This window comes from Primulina tabacum, chromosome 9, assembly GCF_025594145.1.
Source record: "Primulina tabacum isolate GXHZ01 chromosome 9, ASM2559414v2, whole genome shotgun sequence".
Lineage (NCBI taxonomy): Eukaryota > Viridiplantae > Streptophyta > Magnoliopsida > Lamiales > Gesneriaceae > Primulina > Primulina tabacum.
Genome location: NC_134558.1, coordinates 4,470,746 through 4,482,802, shown reverse-complemented (window position 1 = coordinate 4,482,802; position 12,057 = coordinate 4,470,746). Strand labels below are relative to the sequence as shown.

The window sequence follows — 12,057 nt, the reverse complement described above, 5'->3', positions numbered from 1 at the left end:
TTTCAACCTTATCTCGATCGGTTTGTTATTGTGAGCATACAGGGCATTTGCGTTCAGTGTTACAGGTGTTGCGAGATAGACAGTTGTATGCCAAACTCAGTAAGTGTGAGTTTTGGTTGGATCGGGTGGTCTTCTTGGGTCATGTTATATCGAGAGACGGGATTTGTGTTGATCCAACAAAGGTCGAAGCCGTATTACAGTGATCTGTACCTACATCTGTACCTAGATATCCGTAGTTTTCTTGGGTTTAGTAGGTTATTATCGTCGATTGATCGAGGGATTTTCAAAGATTGCTAGACCTTTGACACAGTTGACTCAAAAAGGTGTGCGATTTCAGTGGTCTGAAGTATGTGAGAGAAGTTTTCAGGAGTTGAAGCACCGACTGATGACTGCACCGGTGTTATCAATTCCTACAGAAAACGAGAGGTTTGTTGTTTATATTGATGCATCATTACGTGGTTATGGATGTGTTTTGATGCAGGATCAACATGTTGTGGCATATGCCTTGAGATAGCTGAAACTACACGAAACAAGGTACCATGTGCATGACTTAGAGTTGGCAGCCATTATCTTTGCCTTGAAGATATGGCGACACTATTTATATGGTACCTCGCTTTACGATTTATACTGATCATAAGAGCTTGAGATTTCTGTTTACACAGAAAAAGTTGAATATGAGACAGAGACGATGGCTAGATTTGCTAAAGGATTATGATTGTGAGATTGAATATCAACCTGGTCGAGCCAATCTTACAGCTGATGCATTGAGCCGTAAAGTGAGTTGTACTGCAGAGGATGTGTGTCGTTTATCAGCTATGATGATGTCTTGTTGTTCCTTGGGATATGATTTTGATATCTCGATGACTCCTATCCAGGTATCTACCTTATTAGTTGAACCTGATATATATGGTTGTATTCATGATGGAAGATGACAGACGAGAGAGTTCAGCAATGGAAGGAGTTAGTTTCTCAGAAACAAGATACTTGTTTTAGAGTGGTTGATGATGGCAGTTTGAGAATAAACGATAGATGGGTAGTTCCTGATGCATCTGAGTTGCGCCAGGGCCTGTTGTGGCGTGCACATTGTATTCGATATTCTATCCACCCTGGTGGCAAGAAGATGTATAAGGATCTACGCTCTCAGTTTTGGTGGAAGGGAATGAAACGTGATGTGATTGATTTTGTACGTCGATGTCTCAATTGTCAACAAATCAAAGCTGAGAGGAGAAGGCCATGAGGTGAATTGAGGAGTTTAGAAGTACTGACTTGGAAATGGAAGCACATATCGATGGATTTTGTGACTCATTTGCCAAGAAGAACTGAAACTATTGATGCTATTTGGGTGATTGTTGATCGATTGACGAAAGTTGCACATTTTATACCCTATAGCATGAGTAGTACGTACTTTACGATGGCAAAGTTGTATATACGAGAGATTTTACGGTTGCATGGGATTCCAGTGTCTATTATTTCTGATAGAGATCCTCGATTTAGTTCTCATTTTTGGGAAGGATTGTAGACTGCGATGGGGACAGAGTTGAGATTGAGTGCGGCCTTATCATCCCCAGACAGATGGTCAGACTGAGCTTACTATTCAGACTGCTGGAGGATATGTTGCGTGCTTATGTTATGGATTTTAAATCTGTTTGGCAGTCAACTATTCCATTGGTGGAGTTTGCGTATAACAATAGTTATCAGAGTAGTATTCAGATGGCTCCATTTGAGGCATTGTATGGGAGACGTTGTAGATCTCCGTTATACTGTGATGATGTTGATCGAGCTGCGGTTACCGGTCCTGATATGATTCATGAGATGGAATAGAAAGTAAAGTTGATACAGCAATGATTGAAAGCAGCTCAAGATAGACAAGCCGCCTATGCCAATAAAAGACGAAGACCCTTAGAGTTTCAGCAGGGCGATCGAGTATCTTTGAAAGTTTCTTCTTTTCGTGGCACAGTGCGATTTGGTATGAAAGGAAAGTTGGCATCGAGGTATGTTGGTCCGTATGAGATATTGCAGCGGATAGGCACTTTGGCTTATTTATTGGCTCTACCTCCATCTTTATCTGGTATTTATGATGTGTTTCATGTGTCGATGTTGCGAAAGTGTTGTTAGAGTAGGTGCCCGTCGAGCCAAGTGTTGGCCGAGTGTTCACAATGAAACTCTATGTATAAACAATCTTTATTTTAATTATATTTGAAATTATTGTTTTGACACATCTTTATCTGTATACCCATGCTAGTTGCATAGATAAAGTCCTCGAATATACAAATAGTAGAAAGAATATGAGATGCTCATATGATGAGTATCATGAAACTCATATTTAGAATACTGTATATTCTAAACAGTTCCTAGTCGATTCAGCCGCCGCTAAGAAGGATATAGGCCGCTTGAGTTTGAGACTAGTATCTGCGATGTGAGTACCATGTTTCATTGGTAGGGGACATTGTGATGTCCAAGCATGCAGATAGGTTCTCCTAGTAGAATGCACTGAACAACCTTCCATAAAAGAATTTCCAAGTGGTTCTCACTTATCGAGTGGAAATGTCCTAGTTTATGGTTGTACATCATTAGTCTTTATGACCCGGGACAACATTGAGACTCTATATGCTAGCATTGCACTTTGACTTGTTTACCGACTCTCATGGGGTCATCAGGGGGCAAGGTTGGGTGTTTTGTCGAAACATATAGAGTCGATGCATTGTAGTCGGGGATTCACCGCTTACCTTCGGGTATGGATATCCTATGTGATCACATGTATATGTAGTATGAAATATCTGATCAGAGTATGGTGGTAATTATGAAATGGGTTTCATAGATTACACCATCGATGCTACTACGACATGATACATAGTATCGATTCATTGACAACTCTCGATATACCAATGGTTGTCGAATCGTTCGGGATATATGAGTTGAAGGGACCGTACTGTACGCTAACCTTAATTGAATGGTTCTTGCAGGCACTATCATTTGATACCTAGGGAATCATGTAAGCGATGCTGCTAGGCATTTAACATGATTGGTTTGGTACTATCAGACTTGAGTTCTAACGTTCTTATTATCAAGGAGTTAATAAGTAAGAATGGAGTAATTGGGGTATGCTCATATAAGGACATGTTTAGTCCCGAATCACATGGAGATGTGAACCCACGACTAGTTGTATCATTGAACCATTGAGGGTCACACAAGTGCTAACTTTTTAGATCCCGTTCAGAAATAAAAATAGTTCAATGTGTTGAACGGCTTATAAAGGAGTTTATAAGCGTAAGGAAAAATAGAAGTATGACTTCTATAAGGAGAATGTAAATTTTAATTTGAGGAAGTGTTCCTAAATTAAAAGTTGGCCAAACAAATAATGTATTTGAAAATTGTGATTTTCATAAACATTATTATGGACTAAATTAAATTAATTCAAGTGTTGAATTAATTAAACAATAGTGGACCTAGTAGAGTCCAAATAATTAAATTAATTCAAGTGTTTAATTAATTAAATAACATTGGACCTTGTAGAGCCCAAGTAGAAATAATTATTAAACTAGTGGGCTTGAGTAAAATCAAATAAAGTTTAAATGATCTCAAATGTGTTTGAAACATTTAAATAAAAGTCCATGGGCCTTGTAATTGTTACAAGCCCAAATAAAATGTGCATGGGGAGGTGAAGGGTTGGGAGACAACTTTTTCTTCTTTTGTTGAGGAAAGATTATTCTTCTCAATGAAAAATACTCTAATTTTTCTAGTGCAAAATTAGAGTGGTTCTATTTTGTTAGTGGTGGACCTAATTTTGAAGGAAGGAGCTCAAGAACAAGGAGGCTTGAAGATTTGTCTTGCCATTCAAGAGCTAAGGTGTTTACAGCTTAATTGGAGCCAATAATCAATCTTTGAGATTGATAGGTAAAAATTTCTATAAACACCCTATGTATGATATTTTGTTGTTTTCGTATTTTCTACACACTTTGTGGGTGCTCGGTTTTTGTTTTCTTGTTAAAAAACATTTTTACAAAACTTCCGTTGCGCAACCGTGTACCGTAACCGATCCCTTTCAAGTATGAGCTAGATCCTTCACATGTGTTGGATATTTCTGAGGTTCAGTTAGATCCTGACGTGTCTTATGTTGAAAGACCAGTTTGTATTTTTGATCGATCTGAATGGAAGCTTCGTAGTAAGCTTATACCGATGGTGAAGGTTCAGCGGGAGCATAGAGGTGTCGAAGAGGCCACTTGGGAGACAGAGCGACATATGAAGGAGCTCTACCCCTACTTATTCTGATGGTATGACGTATCTTTATTTATGCATGTTATTATTGTGGTTGATTAATTTCAGGGGGAAATTCATTTAAGGGGGATAGAAATGTAATGCCTGAAGTAAATATCACAATTTTTTGATTTAGTAATATGAGATTACTAAATAATTAATGATTTTTAAAGAGGAAAATACGACATATTTTGATCATATGAAGTCCAAATGATTTGAAATTTGGATATAACGTAGAAAACTCAAAGATATAGAAGTTTCGAGTTTTGCGTTTTGGAAAATTTGATCGTTTGACTGGTCCAAAGAGACATACCGGTGTTAAAATGTTAAATATTATATATTATATTATATTATATTATTAATAGAATATAATATTTAAAAAAAAACTAGATAAATTTGAAAATCTTGAATCGGTGAATTCATTTTTCAATTAACAGTATGATAACGGAAGAGGAGAGAGAAGAAATAGAATAGGGTTTTGAATTTTCTTTTTCGATCTTGTGACTTACTGGTTTATCTAATCGACGAACCGACTTCAATTCTGGGATCATTGACACGAGGTCTTCAATTTGAGGTATAAATTTTATAATTTTAGTGATGTTTGAAATTCGTTGATTTCTGGAATAAATCTGATAAATTGTTAAATCATACTGAAATTGAAGATTGTTGAATAATGTATTATTTTAACGAAATAGAAAAGATTACAGTGGTGTTATTTTGAATTATTCTCAATTTATTATATTTAGGGATTTTTAATCGTTGGATTGAGATTGGAGAGTTGTTTGTCATTTGTTATTAATTCTGATTATATATTCGGAGTCTACGAAGTATAGGCTACACGTTGATATAAAGTTTTCGTAATTTGACGGATGTTGTAAAATAGCATATTATTTGAAGTTAATTAATTATGGTGTATTTGATGGTAGTATCGTGGATTAAATACACCGGAATATTAATTGTTGAACGATAAGAAGTTATAATCGAGTTTTATATTTTTATTGAATTGATTGTTGTTGGGCTATTTGATGTTATATATTGGGGCTGTTATGATTGTGTTGATACGGTGACAATGATCTGATATTGTTGTTGAATTATTTAGATACATCACAAGCCTCGGGATCAAAGAAATAGCCAGATTTTATATATACTTGTTTATCAGGTACGTGTTGACGTACGTGCATACGTTGTTATTGTTTAGTATTGATAAATACTATTGTGTTGAACGATGGCAAATCACTGGAATTGGCTTATTGATATTATATTTGCTGTTGTTTATTACTGTTGATGTTGTTGGCTGTCGTTGTTGGGAGACGTCACGTTGATGTGGTTCGTTCAACGATATTGCTGTCGTCGGAGTTGGGGTGCGACGTATCATTGATGTTATTTGTTCTACGATATTGCTGTCACCGGGGTTGGGGTGCGACGTATCGTCGATGTTGTTGTTCGTTCGACAATATTGTTGTCGCCGGAGTTGGGGTACGACGTATCGTCGATGTTATTATTGCAGTGTGATGTTGTTGAGGTTGTTGATGGCTGATTGTCCAGAAACGGCAAAAGGGGTATTTCTGTTATCATTTCAATTATATCTTATGTTGTTGTTAATATAATTGTTATGTATTACAATGATGATTGTTGTGTATGCTCACCCTTTGGGGGTTGTTTCTGTTGGACATGTTACAGGATTATGCCGTGAGAGATGATAGCGGTGAAGGACTAGATGTGTCTAGTCAAACAGTCCTGTAGTTGATAGGAGATAGAGACAGTATAGATTATTGTCTTATTTGAGTTGTATGTGTGTATTTATTATACTGTTTCTGCTACACTGATGTAGATAGTGTGATGATTGCACTATTTTGTCGTATATGCATTATATTATTACGTCGTTGAAAAGAAAATTTTTATGCATATGACGTAACATGTTGTATGACTACGTGGCGAGGTTTGGGGCGCCATAGAGCCCAAAGTCAATGGCAAGACAATCTTCCCTTCCGGATAAACCACATGGCCAGTAAAGCCAAAGAGTGCAGTCTCCACAGTTTCCAGCTGAAATCCTTGCAAATCCAACTGCATAAAGGCATCCTTAAAAATAACATTCACAGAACTGCCTGAGTCCACAAAAATTCTCAGAATATCATAATTGGCCACCCGGGCTTGGATAACCACGGCATCAGCAGATTTACTCTCTTCAAATCCTCCGGGCCAAAACTGATTACCACCTCACTCCTCCTCATCCCCTCTACTTCCATGCAGTCTCGCCGACTCCTTGACTTCCTAGCCCGATTAGAATCTCCATCAGTGGAACCTCCTAATATCATCTTAATCAGCCCCATGGCGGGGGGTGAAGTCTTCTTCCTCTCGGGCTCTTGCTCTCTTCTTCTACTCGGATTATTTCTCGAATCTCCTCCCCTAGAGCTGGATTCTGGCTGCCGAGATGTCCAAGGTGGCAATCTCGGCTTCTTGTTGGCTTGGTTATGTCCCTGATTGGATGGCGGGACATAATTTCTTTTCAGGGATCTTGCAGTCCTCAGTGTTATGATAACACACCCGATGAAGGGTGCAGAATCCATTCCTCTCATGCCGAGCTACCTGGTGATCCGGGGCCAAATCCCTGGCTGCACTTTTGAACCTCCCTGTCCCGGGTAATATTCAAAGGCACATGATGAAAAAAATACCTCGGATTACCCCTCCTCGGCCCCTTCTCCTCGGGTCTTACCACCCGGTCCCCCTCTCCTTCCTCCCCGATTCCCTTTTCTGCTTCTGGTCTTCCTCCATGTTGATATACTTTTCTGCCCGGGACAATAAGTCCTCAAAATCCCCGGGCACCTTCTTGGTCAACGACCTGAAAAATCCACCCTCCCTCAAACCCTGGGTGAATGCAGTAGTCTTTGTTTCGGTGGCACAGGTGGGAACATCCAGAGCCACTCTGTTAAATATCCTGATATAAGCCCTCAAGCTCTCCTCTGGGCTCTGTTTGACTTCCAAAAGACTAAAACAGTCTTTTTGTACTTTTTGCTGCTGCTGAAATGGTGTGAAAACATCTTCTGGAAGTCCTTGAAGGAATGAATACTTTGAGGAGCCAATCCCTCGAACCATCTCTGAGCAGAATCTACCAACGTTGTTAGGAATACCTTACACTTGATTCGATCAGTGTAACATTATAACATGGCCATATTCTCAAACCTAGCCAGGTGCTCCTCGGGGTCCGCATTTCCATCGTAGTCTTTTACTTTGGAAAACTTGAAGTTCCCGGGAAGAGGTTCCCGGACAATGACTTCAGTAAATGGGCACCCCTTAGCAATTGCCCGAGGAGTACCCCGGCTTTCCAACTGCCCTTCCAACACCTTCATTTTCTGCCTTAACTCTAACAACTCTTCCGCCACATTTGGAATTTTTGACCCAGCACTAGATTCTCTGTCCTCCTCTCTCATTTCCTCATACTATCTCCTTCCTTGATCCTGCTCCTGCTCCTGCTCTCTCCCTGGAATGGTAACATGATGTGAAGGATCTTTCTGGGCCATGGCTTTTTTAACTGCCTCATCTATCATCCGAGCCAAATTTTCCGGGGACACGGTGATAAGGTTAGGTCCTGTGAGAAGAGCATCACCTTGTCCCGAAGTATGCGCACCAGCACCATCTCCGGGAGCCCGGGAAGTATCTTGATTAGTTCTTCTCGTTGGAGCCATATCAACGCCTCTCAATTTCCCACAGACTGCGCCAATGATGTGATCTCGATGAAATGGATGAGCCGGGTAAGGGGCTCTACCGGATCAAATCAATAATTTAGTGTTTAAGAATTTGAGTGAAGGTAATGGCTTTGGTTAACACCTGCAAACAAGAAAAGAACTCGTGAATGGTCGCCGGATGAGTGTCCGGCGTAGCCACTCCGATACTTAAGTTAACAGGTTGAAGATGAACACAAGCAAATATATGAGAGAATATATGTGAGTGCTTGAGAGTTCAAGGATTTCAGAATATGTCAATGACATTAATACCTGCTACTCCTAGTAGAAAATGAGGTAGGTACCTCGTTTCCAGTGCCACCTACTAAGTATGGCAAGTCGGCTGCCCATACTATATAGCTTCTGATGAATTTTAGAATACGCCAAACCCAAGTTGCTCTGACAGATTAGACAGCTTGTATCAATCACACTCGAGTGTGGAACAATTCTCGAGATGGCCCGGGTGGTAAGGTACCCGGATGCTTGTGACGAGGACCCGGGCTATTGACTACCCGGAGATCGGGTTAATGATGACCCGGATCCTTATTGGGTATCAGCCCCCAAAATAATGAGTTGTGTAAATGTTGTTTTTCGGCCCAAACTCAAGAATTAAAAGCCCCTTTTAACTTATTTCAAACCTTAAATTATTCACATCCTGATTTTTCTTAAATTAATAGTAGGAGATGACGTGAGAAATTGTTGTTTGTATGAAAGGGAAACGTTCCCATTAATGCTATATATTTTTCCTATTTCAAGTTACGAGTGATTGATGTGATACTAGATGCTTTGTATCTTGAAAAAAACTTGTGTGAGACGGTCTCATGGATCGTATTTTATGGGACGGATATCTTATTTGGGTCATCCATAAAAAATATTACTTTTTATGCTAAGAGTATTACTTTTTATTATGAATATTGGTAGGGTTGAGTCGTCTTACAGATAAAGATTCGTGAGACCATCTCACAAGAGACTTACTCTTGTATCTTTAGCTATGTGTGAGTGGCTTTGTCTATGATTTCACATAAATTTCATATGAACATGTGGAGTAAATAAAAAAAAGTAATCATGAACGATTTAATATAGACAAATTCATGTGAGTGTACGTCTCTACGATTTTAATAATTTGTATTTACTTATAAAATAAATAAATAGTAGGAGACACATTCAGTTTTTTTTTTTTTTTTTTTTTTCCCGAGGAAGTCAAAATTTTCTCTTATTGTTAAAAACCGTTTAGTTCTCATATTTTGTGTATATATATTGAAGTATTCTGTGTAGTTTGCCGGAAAACAATAATAAACTTGTGTAATTACATTTTTTTTCTCTTTGTAAATGATTTTTTGTTTTTTGGAAAGATAACAAACATTTTTTGGTTATTAAAAACCTTTTTAACTATTATATCTTGACGATGTATGTTTACGTCTCCAAAATTATGAAAATAATAATTTGTCCCCTTGAAGTAATTGTTATAATCAGTATGGTTTTTTATTTTTTAAGATTACCATCTCATTAAAAAAGATTTCTATGGTATAGATAATTTTTATTGTAGATGATTATCTTTATTTAGTTATACTCATGATCAAGAGATATCACTACAAAAGAAACGGAGATTTGTAACCGAATTTGAGATCGACAGTAATTTCGTTCTCAACTTTGAGACCGAAGTTGGTAATATCGGTTGCTAAATTTATAGATGGATGCACCCATTTGAACGTTTTTTGAGGAGGCTAAAAAATAATATTCGTAATAAAGCAAAGGTCGAGGGGTCAATACGTAATGCTTATTTGGTTGAAGAAGCATCTTCTTTCTGTGCATATTATTTTTCTGACAGTGTCAAGACTAGACATCGTAAGACTCTCCAAAATTATGATGATGCTCGACCGATAGACTCAAACATGTTTTCGATTTTCAAATTCCCTGGTAGACCGATTGGTGCATATATTTTTAGATGGTTAGATGACAAAGAATACCATGCAGCAAGGACATACATTCTCCTCAACTGTGATGAGGTGAAACCTTTCATAAAGTGAGTTAGATTGTACTTCCTAAAATATTTATTTTCTAATTTTTTTTAAGTATCATTGTTGCTTAAAATTTTCATTTGTAGTATGTACGAACAAGAATTACGAAAAGAAAATCCAGCAATTTGACCTGATGAAGTGGACAAAAAGTTGGATACAAATTTTGCATCGTGGTTTGAAAGCCATGTAAGTGTTGATGTAGTATAATTTTGTTGGGTTATGTTAAGCTTATCTACTTTATGTGAGAGCTTACTTTTCAGGTAAAGGAACCAAAATCAAATGTACATGATGAAATGATAAAGGATTTTGCAAGCGGACCTCTGCGTAACATACTCGGGTTACTACGTTAATGGTTTCAAATTCCATGTGGCTCGACGTAATTCAACCACATTGACTAGTAATTCAGGTGTTTGTGTGAAAGGATCTAGCAACTTAACTGCTGAACTTGATTACTACGGTATGCTTAAAGAAATCATCGAGGTGGAATATCCAGCTTTACCTATAAAGAGGATAATATTATTCAAATGTTCATGGTATGATCCGACGCCCAGGATTGGTACGAGAGTACATTCAAACTACAAAGTTGAAGTCAATGCAAATAGAAGATTCAATAAATTTGAACATTTTATTTTTGCGGTACAAGCGGGTCAAGTATTCTACGCTACATATCCAACGATAAGAAGAGGACCTAGTGAATGGATAGCAATTTGTAGAATGAAGGCTCGATCAACCATAGAAATGCCAACTTCCCTCATGCCTGAGACCAACGATGCATTTCAGAATGACGAAACGGGTGGACATTCACTTGATTCACAAGTTCAAACTACATCACAGTTACTTGTAGATGTAAACGTTACTTATGAGGAATTAGATGATGAAGATATGTCTACCGATGATGAGATTGATGTAGTAATAGAGTCAGACCATGATAACTTGGAAATTAATGATGATTATGATACAGATTATGATGACAATTGAATTGTATGATTGAGAACTATGATATTTTTATTTTTTTTTATTTCTTGTCTAACAGCTTTCATATTAAAAGGCCATGATTTAATTTTTTTTATGTGATTGAGTAATATTTCAAAATTGTTTGTGTTAAGATTTTATTTTTCAGACATCATCATGGTTGACATTGCAAAAGAAGAAGTTGGAGATCGGATTGAGCTAAGAGTAGTGGGTAATAAGTAAGTATTTTTTTTGAAGAAGTAATAAGTATTTTATTATCTTTAAATGTTATTATATTCAATCCATTTTCATTTTTTTCCTGTTCTAAATATTGACGAAATTTTTTATTGCAGTTTTGTTCCTCATGGACATAGGGTTTCTGCCTATATCACTTCTAAGTTCAAACCACGACAATATACATCTGGTCATAAATGGGGACATTTAGATGAAGACGGAAAAGAATTTTACTACAAAGAGTTTTTGGTAAGAAGTTAAATACTAATAATAATAGTAGAACAATAATTTTTTTTGTTTTGTTTCTATTGGTTTAGACATTGCAGAAGATATATACATGGCAACCCGGGGAAGAGGAACAATTTAAATCAACATGGAATTTGTATTGTCAACAGCTATACAAAAAACTGTTGCACAAATGGAGAAAATTGATTCATCCCTCAACACAAGTTCCTATTAATATATGGACTGCATAGCAGATTGTTTGGATTGGGGTAAAATGGAAAAAAAAATCAGAGATAGCTAAAAATAACAGAAATAGTGAGGTGGTTGGTACAGACACTGGAGTTACTAAGCACACAGCCGAATCACGCTCTATAATTGAGCATACTTTGAAATTGGTGAGTTTCAAATAATATATTTCATTCGTTAATATTATGAACTTAGCATATTTGAACTTGTTTGTGCAGGAAGCAGATTCGAAAAGATGATTGTTGGGAGGTGTTTCGAATTACACATCGTCACAAGGATGGAACATTTGTCGATGCTCGATCTCAGTCTATAGATGTAAGTATTAAAAAGTTATTAGTAAATAATATAGTTCCACCATTTTCAATGCTTGAGTGCTATAAACTCATCTTTTTCTGTTGGAATTAATTTTA

The 12,057-nt window shown here is 37.3% G+C and overlaps 1 long non-coding RNA gene across 1 annotated transcript; it reads left to right on the top strand.

The window, feature by feature from the left end:
• The first annotated feature begins 9,678 nt into the window (after positions 1-9,678).
• On the top strand, positions 9,679-10,322 carry LOC142504608 (uncharacterized). Its single transcript, XR_012804253.1, has 3 exons — positions 9,679-9,996; positions 10,078-10,177; positions 10,252-10,322. It is a non-coding gene; the product is annotated as an uncharacterized LOC142504608 (long non-coding RNA).
• The last annotated feature ends 1,735 nt before the right edge of the window (positions 10,323-12,057 follow it).